This window comes from Saccopteryx bilineata, chromosome 2, assembly GCF_036850765.1.
Source record: "Saccopteryx bilineata isolate mSacBil1 chromosome 2, mSacBil1_pri_phased_curated, whole genome shotgun sequence".
In the NCBI taxonomy this organism is placed as follows: Eukaryota; Metazoa; Chordata; class Mammalia; order Chiroptera; family Emballonuridae; genus Saccopteryx; species Saccopteryx bilineata.
The window spans coordinates 303,390,893-303,402,156 of record NC_089491.1 but is presented as its reverse complement, the minus strand read 5'-3'; positions in this window follow the sequence as shown (position 1 = coordinate 303,402,156).

The following is an 11,264-nucleotide window of genomic DNA, read 5'->3' as shown; positions in this document are numbered from 1 at the left end:
ATTTGCATGAAATATCTTTTTCTATCTCTGTATTTTCAGTCTCTGTGTGTCTTTTAATCTGAAGTGGTTCTCTTGCAGACTGCATATATATGGGTCTTGTTTTTTATTCATTCAGCAGTTCTACGTCTTTTGACTAGAGAATTTAATCCATTTGCATTTAAACAAATTATTGATAGCTACATATTTATTGCCATTTTAGTCTTCGTATGTATAGTTCTCTCTTTTCTTCTTCTTCTTAAATATTTCCCTTTAACACTTCTTGTAATAATGGTTTTGTAGTAATGAGCTCCTTTTGCTTTTTCTTGTTAAGGGGACACCCCCTTTTTTGGATTACTATGCTAGGAACATCTTATTTTCCAACCTTCTTACTACCCTTATTTTATTTTTCCTCTTTCTTGTATATCCTAAGAGGTAGTCAGATAAATCCACTATACTTTTGGTACAAAATGAATCACCTATACCCAAATATTGAGACATATAACAATGCTTCTTTTACATTGCCCTTAGCCTGTCTTTTCTCCTTCACATAATTCACCGTCTGTGTCCACTTGTGTTACAAATTACATGCATAGATCATCAGATTCAGTTCCAGAAAGAAAAAAAGGAAAAATGTTTTCCAGCTTTCATTGCTAGTTAACTTTAAAACATGACCCTTTTTATATATGTGGATGAGGGAACCTAGGCATCAGCTGACATAATACCCTGCATATTTATGGTTTACAGAAAATGTATTTGTGTGAATAGATGTTTTTATTTATTTGTTGCAAAGCCTCTAAAGAAAAATAAAGTGAGCCCTGTCCAGTTTGCTTAATGGATAAAGCATCAGCCCAATGTATAGATGTCCCAGGTTTGATTCCCGGTCAGGGCACACAGGAGGAACAACTATCTGCTTCTTTTCCCTTCCCTCCTCCTCTTGTCTGCCTCTTCCCCTTCCACAGCCAGTGGCTTGACTGGTTCAAGTGTCAGTCTTGGGTGCTGAGGATAGCTCTGGTGGTCTAAGTACATCAGCCTTAGGTGCTAAAAATAGCTCACTTAATTTAAGCATTAGCCCAAGACTGGAGTTGCAGGTGGATCCCAGTTGGGATGCATTCAGGAGTTTATCTCTCTATCTCTAACCTCTCACTTAAAAAAATAATAATAATAAAAGAAAAAAAAATGCTAGTGTGTTATTCAAATGTATATTATTCTTACAAAGCAAAACTACTGTAAAATGTCTGCAGATCCATTTCAGTAGCCTAAAGAAACAGTGCTCATAAGTGACTTTACAGGCATGTGTCTCTACACACACATATGCTTACTGTCTTCTGTCTGTGCACATTTGTCTAGCCTAGGGTATTCTATAGGTGCTGTAGGCACACCTCTGCTAGAAATCAGGGTCAGAAAAGCCATTCTGGTGTAGGGGGTCCTAGTTACAGTCCCACAATATGAATAAACAAAGAAAGGACATAGGAGATTAAAACACCAAGAACCCACAGAGAGGTGATATTGTAGCATTGCCCAGAGAAAGACAGGCCCAGAGGAAGGTCAAAAGGGCTATTGCCCTGGACCCATCTAGAAAAGATCTTGTTTTACTAGAAAGAAACTTATTTTAAAAGAACATTTTAAACCTTTAACTCTATTTCATCACTTTAGCCCAGTTTTGTATGATCACTTTATTTGGATACTTTCTGCTCCCTGGGGCCAGAGGTTAGAGAGATGATGGATAAAAGTGGGCTCTCTGGCAGGTAAGTGGGACAACCAAGTGTGTGAACAGGCCTTTTTGTAAACCCCTCCTAGTTCTGTACACTGGGAATCCATTCATTTATTCATCCAATATGACACATTTACTACATACCTGTAGGATATAGTAAATAAAGTGAGCCCTGGCTGGTTGGCTTAATTGATAAAGCATCAGCCCGATGTATGGATGTCCTATAGCATGGTAGGAGCTGGGGGGACAGAGAAGAATGGAATGCAGTACCCCCAGTTTTCTGTGATAAAGCCACACAAGCAAGACTCCTGCCAGTCAAGTCAGTCTATAGCTGGACTTGAGAAATGAATTTGAACTTCTATTTTATGGCTCTTGCATTTTCTTATTTAGGGATTTTGTCTTTCTTGCATTCTTCTATAAAATCTTTGAGAATAATTCCAGCCTTGACTCAGCTAAACCATGGAGGAAATGTGGATAGTCTACACCTGGCCAAGGGCACATTGAGGACAGGAGAGCAAAGGCCAGGCATGGGGATGTGGTGGTCAGTCATCAAACAAGTACAGGTTCAAGTGAGAAGCTGGGACTGCTGACTCTGGTGGGGTCTGCCTTTCTCCATACCACCTGGGTTTTGTACCTACAAGCATCTGGAGGATGTTTTGTACAGTGTCTGAGAGCAGCCTAGAGAGTTGGAGCTAGAACAAGAGAACGCTGAGTGGCCATCAAGTACCCTGGGCCCTCTCAGACTTCAGGGAGGCTATCCCACCAGTAGGCAGCCCCAGCTTCAGGCTCTCCAGTTTGCCTCTTGAATCTCTGAGACTATGCTTAGCATCCAGCTCAATCTATCTGTTGCCCTGCTTCTCTTCTCCCCATCAGATTACATTTTCCTTGGGGCTACTTACCACACCTGTAACAGAATAAAACCTCACTTTCTCTGACTCTATCTTAAATCTAGCTTGCATTTCTTCCATGGCCTTTGGGCAAGAAGTTTCTGATATAGACTTGATAATTATTAAAAGAGTTCTGCTTGGGGCTTGAGCTTTTGGCAAAGATTTGCAAGAAACTCAAGACCCAAACTCAGATCAGCAAGGGTCAAAGGATGGGGAAAAAAAAGATGTAGAGACTTTGTGCTCTTTCTTGGGTCCGTGTTGATGCCCAGATGTCACACACCTCTTGCCTTGCTCATTCCCCTGACATAAAAGAAGAGTTGTAGGTTCTCTTAAGATGGACTTGTAGAAATTTAAGGCTTCTGCATCTCCTTGAACTGGTGCCTTCTAGATCAATCAACCTTCCCTCACTCCAAACTCTGACTTTTTGAATACCGGCTTTTTAAAGTGTCATGCACACGAGCCTCAAATAGGTAACATGTCCCCTTCTCACGCACAGCCCTACAAGATGGGGTCAGTCAGCAGCCTGCCTTCTTCAAATCCTGCTGGACGCATGAAGAAAACGAAGTGGCACTCACTTTAGGTTCCTGATGGGTGAGGCCCAGCCTTTGGAGGCCCCTTCTTACCCCACCACAATGCACCTCACAAGCTCTCCCATTTTCTGTCCTCCTCAGCCCAGGAGAGAATGACAGAGTCTTTCCTTCTAGTTCAGCCAGTTCCTGTACTTTTTCTTCCCTTCCCCAGAACCCAGGTCTGATGGCCCCTCTTCCATTACCCAGACAAAAGTGCCAGGTCTAGTTGAGTCCTGATTCCTCTATACCTGGGGAGGTGGGTCACTGGGCAGGACTGGAGCAAAGAAAAGAGACTGGCAATGATGCTAAAGGTGCACGTGGGGCACATTGATTTGTTCACATATCATTTCACTTTCAGTGGCCTGAGACTTTCCTACAGCGGGACCTCTTTGTGTCTTTGTTTTCAGCACTATTCCTTTCCAACCTCTCTTGCACGCACATGACTTTAGCTCTGTTTTTTCTGCACTTAATTCCAATTTGTGGGGGGTGGGAGGATGGTGGCAGTTGCATACCAGCGAGCAATTCTCAGACCCCAGCTGGGTGTTCTAAAATTTAAATCAATTCTGACACTACCTACCTGGAGATAGCATTAGATTCCATAGGTCAAGGGCTCAGTCCTACAAGACTGCCCACTGACCCCAAGTCAGAGCCAGTCACAAGTCCAGGTTGTTACCTGTGCTCTGAACAATCCCCCAGAGACTGTGGGTTCCCCTGACCCCCTCCTGAAGGGTTTGATTGATTTGCTAGAGCAGCACATGGAACACAGAGAAACACATTGCTTACTAGATCACCGGTTTATTAGGAAAGGATATGTAACTCAGGAACAGCCAGATGGAGGCAGTACACAGGGCAGGATACGGGGGAAGGGCATCAAGTTTCCGTGTCCTCTCCAGGCACGCCACTCTCCCCGCACCGCCTTGTGCACCAGCTTGGAAGCTTTCAGAGTCTTCTTTATGGTTTTTTGTTGTTGTTGTTAATGTCAGCTTTATTACATAGACATGCTTGATTAATAATTTATTGGCCATTGATGATTGATTCAAGCTCCAGCCCCACTCTCTTCCCTGGAAGTCAGCTAGGTGGGACTGAAAGTTCCAACCCTCTAATTACTTGCAGGTCACCTGGCAACTAGATGCCATCCTTAGGCGATCTAGAAACATTCTAAAAGTTACTCCAGCCTGACCTGTGGTGGCACAGTGGATCGAGCAGTGAGCAGGAGTGCTGAGGTCGCTGGTTCAAGACCCTGGGTTTACCAGGTCAAGGCACATATGGGAGTTGATGCTTCCTGCTCTTCCTCTCTCTCTCTCTCTCTCTTTCTCTTTCTCTCTCTCTCCACTTTCTAAAATGAATAAATAAAACAATCTTAATAAACAAATAAAAGTTACTTTATTAACATAACAAGGGCATGTTTATCACTCTTCATGACTTAGGAAATTCCAAGGGTTTTGGGAGCTCTGTTCCAAGAAGAGGTAGAAGACTGTGTGTGTGTGTGTGTGTGTGTGTGTGTACACACACACATATATACACATATATATATTTCTTATTATAAATTACAAAATCATAAGACCCTAGCTGTTTATCCAACCCCTCTTGATAAAATTCAAATGGTCTTCGTTCTTCCCAGAAGTAGCCAGACATGACCTCTGAAAATAGTTCATTAGGCCAAGAAACCCCCACAAAATCATTCAAATCAAGAAGTTCACATCTTCATGTTCACTTTAAGAACACTCATGAAACTGCCCAGGCCACCAAGGGTAAGCATACTTGAAATGTTGCAAGTATCTGAAGGATGTCACTTTGCAGAAGCAGTGTGTGCCATTTCATCATTACAGCAGTAGAGTTAGTAAGTGAGCCCAGGCCAAAGAGTGGGGCCGGACACAAGGTCGGTGGCCCAAAAACAGTGCTCAATTTTTGCTGTACACGCTTAAACATGCAGAGAGCGATGCTGAACTTCAGGGTTTAGATGGAGATTCTCTGGTCATTGAGCACATCCAGGTGAACAGAGCTCCCAAGACGCAGCACAGAACCTACAGAACTCATGGGCAGATGAATCCTGACATGTGTTCTCCCGGCCACACCGAGAGGATCCTTACTGAAGAGGAGCAGATTGTTCCTAAACCAGAAAAAGAGGTTATACAGAAGAGAAAGATATCCCAGAAAAATTGAAGAAACAAAAACTTATGGCCTGGGAATAAATTTAACATAAAATAAATACTAATAAAAGTTAAAAATGGCTCTGGTTGGTTGGCTCAGCAGTAGAGCGTCAGCCCGGCATGTGAAAGTTTTAGGATCGATTCCCAGTCCGGGAAAACAGGAGAAGCAACCACCTGCTTCTACACCCCCCCTTCCTCCCTCCCTCTTCCTCTCTCACAGCCATGGCTCAAATGGTTAGAGCAAAGTTGGCCCTGGGCACTGAGGATGGCTCCATGGCCTCACCTCAGGTGCTAAAGTGGCTCGGTTGCTGAGCAATGGGAGCAGTGGCCCAGATGGATAGAACATTGCCTGGTAGGGGGCTTGCCGGGTGGATCCAGGTTGGGGTGCATTTGAGAGTCTGTCTCTGCCTCCTTGCTTCTCACTTAATTTTAAAAAAAGAAAAGTTAAAAAAGTTTTCAAATGGTCCAAAAATGGCCACTAATCTGTGAACACAGGTTCTCTGAAGAATCATTCTGGAATAACTATTCCTCAAACAAAAGGGACTTCTCTTGACCCTTCCTCTGAAGCCCTATAAACATCCCACTCTCTTTCCCCACGTTGGGAGGAAATAAAAGCTTATGCTAACTGTCTCTGCAGGGTATTCTTTCGCAATGGACCCTTGTGACACAGTGTTCAGGCTGGAGAGGGTCTTCTATTTATCCCAAGAAACTTCTCCTGGGGGAAGAGAGGAAAGAAAGATCTTTCTGAAGTTTGTGAAGGGATCTGAGAGTGTAGAGGATGATTTTAGAACAGTGTAGGAGGGCCTATCAGGCACCACCCCCAGCGACTGGCACAAGAGCCTTCTCAACTTCTGTCCTCACCCTGCCCCCTACTGACCAGTCCCTGTGTGGGTGACTTCTCACAGGCCCACAGCATACTGTGCCCACCTCTCAAACCAGCTGTGTTCCCTTAGCACCTCCGCTTCCCTGCAGAGCCACAAGCAGCTGCAAAGTTTTCTCTTTAGGTTCTGCCTTGGAAGGGTGATCAGCTGAAGTAACTGAGATTGAGCAAGACAAGCCTCTAGAAGTGCCAGCTCAGGGACTCGAACCTGAGGACGGGTCTCAATCCCAGAGAAGTGAGGCTGCAAGTTCTTGTTCTTTCTCCACATGGTTACCTGGCCCGCCCTTATCTCTTTCAGGGCAGGTATAACATTCCTGGGTGTGAGGAGGGCCTTATCAGAGGGGAGCAACAGAAGCTTGATATGCAGGCCAGGGTCCAAACTCACCCCCATGCTACGTACAGCTACACACCTCTGCAGGACAAAGACCTCCTCACTAATACTGCTTCCTGCTCCTGCTTTCCCTGAATGGAATCCAAGGTAGTTTGCAGAGGGAAGAGGTTACTAAGGCCAAGGTCCTTTCAAAGGGCCTTTTGTCACCTGAGCTAAACATTGGCTCATTGTTACCTTCCTGCCGAGACCCTCCTTCCAGAGGTGGGAGGCCACTCAGAGCCACCAGTTTCAGTATGTGGCTCTGAATGCGATGGTACAGCAGGAGGAGCCTGGCCTGGCTCTGGGCGAGAGGAAACCGGAGACAGGCTGATATGATGCATCTGCTCAGGACCTCCTCTTTAGGGAAGACTGGGGTCCAGCTGGGCGAGTCGACACACAGCCACCTTCCTCCAGGACACAGATTCCTACAGCTTTCCCTTCCTCCCTTCCAAACCCATGCCTGTTATAGGATTCTTCCCCCCTTGCTTCTCCAGGGATGGAGATAATTCTGCATTCTCTCAAATCTGAACTGACCCAGCACCACCTCCTTTTCTCTGCACATTCACACTTCCCCCAAGAATATATGGGTGGTCTCTGACCACTGGAACATCAGCCATGTTTGGGCAGTTTTCACCTCCTTGGGAGAATAATGGAGAAAGAGCTACTTTAGAAAATCTATAGAACAGACATGTTCAAGACCTGATACCACTGATTAGCTGTGAAGCTTTGGATGAGTCTTTTCTCCTTTTTATGCCTCAGTTTCCTCTGCTACAAAAATGGCAATAATACCAGGGTTGTTGAGAAGACTAAACAAGATAAGTGGGCAAAGTGCCTATCTCTGTATCTTGTATATATTAATTGCAATAGTGTGACCTGGCATTACAATTCTCAGGATGAGCCGTAGGACCTGATTCCAGAATCCGCCCGCTTAACCTTTCTCTGCTGCCCCTCAAGTCATGTCAGTGTGGTCTTGGGGAGTTGGGGTGAGGTTCTCCTTCTCTGTTTAGAAGGTTCCCTAGTATTATTTCAAGACCCTGGGTAGAGACAATGCCCAGACATTTGCTTGTCAGGTTTAACTACCAAGAGGCCCACTAGGACCACCTTGGTTATCTAACACCAGGTCTTGATATAAATGAGCCGTATTTAGAAAAATTAAAAGGTGCCCCTGAGACTTGGTGGATCAAGCTTGTCTTACTTTTTGTTTGAACTGTAGGAACGATGAGCCTCTGTGGCATCCTGCACCCGATTTCATCATCCATTCCTCCATTCAATTAACACATATTCACAGAGTGCTTACTGCATGCTGGGAACTGTGCAAGGGACATCATACAATGATGACCAAAGGAGATGTAGTCTTTGATCTCGTGGACCTGTGTCTAGTAGAGGAACAGAACATTAATTAATGTAATAGGTATGAATAAATGCTCTTTGGGGAAGAAAGTGACAAGTTCCACAAACTGAAGGAGTGACTGAAGCTCAAAGAGGGTCCAGGGGAGGCTAAAGTGATGGACTGGGGTTTTCTGTAATGAAAATTAAGGAGCTTAGAATTTGTATTTAAGATTTTGATCTGTATTTGCCTGACCAGTGGTGGCGCAGATTAGAGCATCTGACTTAGGATGCTGAGGTCCCAGATTCAAAACCTTAAGGTTGCCGGCTTGAGTGCAGGGTCGCCAGCTTGAGTGTGGGATCATCAGCATAATCCCCAGGTGCCTGGTTTGAGCCCAAAGGTCGCTGGCTTGAGGCCCAAGGCTGCTGGCTTGAGCAAGGGGTCACTAGCTCGGCTGGAGTCCCCCCACTCTTACCCCAATCAAGGCACGTATGAGAAGCAATCAATGAACAACTAAATTGTCTCACTATGAGTTGATGCTCCTCATCTCTCTCCTTTCCTGTCTCTCTCTCTTGAAAAAAAAATAGAGAGATTTTTTTCTGTATTCTAAAAGCAGTGAGGAAGCCAGTTGGGTCATGACTACTTCAATCTCCTATTTTTAAATAAAACTTTTAAAGTAACTTTAGACTAAAAATGTTCCAGATGGCCTGACCTGTGGTGGCACAGTGGATAAAGCGTCAACCTGGAAACACTGAGGTTGCCGGTTCAAAACCCTGGCTTGCCTGGTCAAGGCACATATGGGAGTTGATGCTTCCTGCTCCTCCCCCTTCTCTCTCTCTCTCTCTCTCTCTCTCTCTCTGTATCTCCCCCCCTCTCTAAAATGAATAAATTAAAAAAAATAAAATAAAATAAAAATGTTCCAGAAATAGTACAAAAAGTTCCCACATACTCTTCACCCATGTTCCCCAATTGTTAGCACCTTACTCAGTCCAAACCAAATAGGGCCTGACCAGTGGTGGAGCAGTGGATAGAGCATCAACCTGGGATACTGAGGAACCAGGTTCAAAACCCCAAGATCATGGGCTCATCCAGCTTGAACGCAGGCTTGCTAGCTTGAGCATGAGTTGCTGGCTTGAGTGAGGACTCATCAACATGATCCCACAATTGCTGGCTTGAAGCTCAAGGTCACTGGCTTGAGCACGGGGTCACTGGTTCAGCTTCAGCCTTCTCTACAAGGCACATATGAGAAGAGCAATCAATGAACAACGAAAGTGACGCAACTCTGAGTTGATAATTTTCATCTCTCTCCTTTCTTCCCTCTCTCATGAAAAAACAAATAAAGATGCCCTTTCTGGTGCCAGATCCAACCTAGGATCCTATGTTGCATTTCTTTGCCATATCTCTTTTTCTCCTCCAATGTGTGATAATTCTTCAGTCTTTATCTTTCAAAATCATAATGCTCTGGGTGAGTACTGACCAATTATTTTGTTGAATGTCTCTCAATTTGTGTTTGACTGATGTTTTTTCATAAGTAAGTTTAGTTTGTAAATTTCTGGCAGGAGCACCACAGCTGTGATGTTGTGTTCCAAGTGCAGTGTAATAAGAGGTACATGATGTCAATTATATGCCATAATTGGTGATGTTAACTTTGATCACGTGGTTAAACTTGTGTCTGTCAATGTTTTTCATTACAAAGATACTATTTTATTCCTTTTCAATGAGTAATTATTTTCAGGAAGATACTTTGAAGCTATGAAAATATCCTGTTTCTCATCATGCTTTCTTCCACTAATTTTAGCATCTACTAATGAGTCTTGCCTGACACAACTAATACCATGCTGTTTGACAAATTGTGATTTTTCTACTTCTACATTTTTCTACATAATTCCTTCTACATTTATTGTTTAGCATTTTTTGTAATGAAAAACTGTTCCTTAACTTCTATTTATTTATTCAATTATTTATTTATATTAATATGAAATCATGTATATTTATTTTATTATGAGTCCATGACTATAGTTTATTTTGTTACTTAACTTATTCCCTATTTGGTTCTTGAGAGACTCTTTACTTTAACTCTTTTGTCCTTTAAAAATTTATGAAAAATTAGAAAATGAGGAAGACTAGAATAAACCCTATGATACTGGATTGGAATTGGAGGTACGGTATGCACTCATGATTTAAATATATATGTAAATAGGTGAACACAGACAAAGATAGATGTGTGTGCATGCCTCCTATTGCCTAGCTATCCCGTGAGAGGGCCTGGAAAGAATGACACCCCAGTCTTAATGAGCACATCTAACATCCAGATCTTGATTTCTAAGTGTCATTCTCCAAAAAGAGATTCCAGAGATCCTTGGGTAATTACAGGGTGAGGACAGAGAAAGAATAAGATGAGCCAAAAACATTTTGCATGGCAAAACTTAAGAAAGTATTCAAAAAATGGTGGGGACATATCAAAAGGACAAAAGAGCCATTGTAAATGGTCTCTTAAGAGCCAAATAAAGAATAAGTGGAGCAACAAAATACATGATAATTATAGACTAAAACCCATAGGATAAAATAAATATAAATTATTCTATATTGATGTATATTATTATATATTGTACTATATTGATATAAATAAATAATTGAATAAAATGGTGGTTAAGAAACTCACATTTCAGTAGAATTTCAAATAATAAATGCAGCAAAAATAATGAAAGTAGAAAATGTACAAGTTGAGTCCATGACTAAACACCATAGTGATAACTGTTTTAGGCCAGAGTCAATAATGGGTACTAAAATTAGTGGAAGAAAGTATGATGAAAAATCAGATATTTTCACAGGCTTAAAGCACTCTATTTTCTTTCTCCAACAGTGAGAAACCTGGCTCTTTTATGCATATATAGTTACTTAACTGTTCAATCCAGTAACACACATAAAGTGACTTCAGAATGCTAACCAGTAAGTGTGATAAACACATTCAACAACTAGACTGCCTCTAGCCTTTGACAGCACACAGCAAAAGTACAGTTTTTCCCAAGCTTACTTAGATTAGTTCTTTCTTCCTCACTCTCCTGAGTGTAGTTACGTCATTCATTTTTTAAAAATACAGTTAGGTTTAGTTTTTACTGTTTTGTATTCCATTTTGGATCTTTCCAATCTGCTCTTCTAAACATAACACACACATACACATTTAGTACTTATATATTCATTCTTTGGATATGCAAACACTGTGGCTCTAAAATCTGAACCATACATAAAGGTATCGTTTTTTTTCTTCTTTTCCAAGTGAGAGGAGGGAAGCTAGAGAGACAGACTCGCGCATGTGCCCCGACCAGAATCCACCCGGCAACCCCTGTCTGGCGCCGATGCTCTGCCCATCTAGGGCCTCATGACTGCGTGA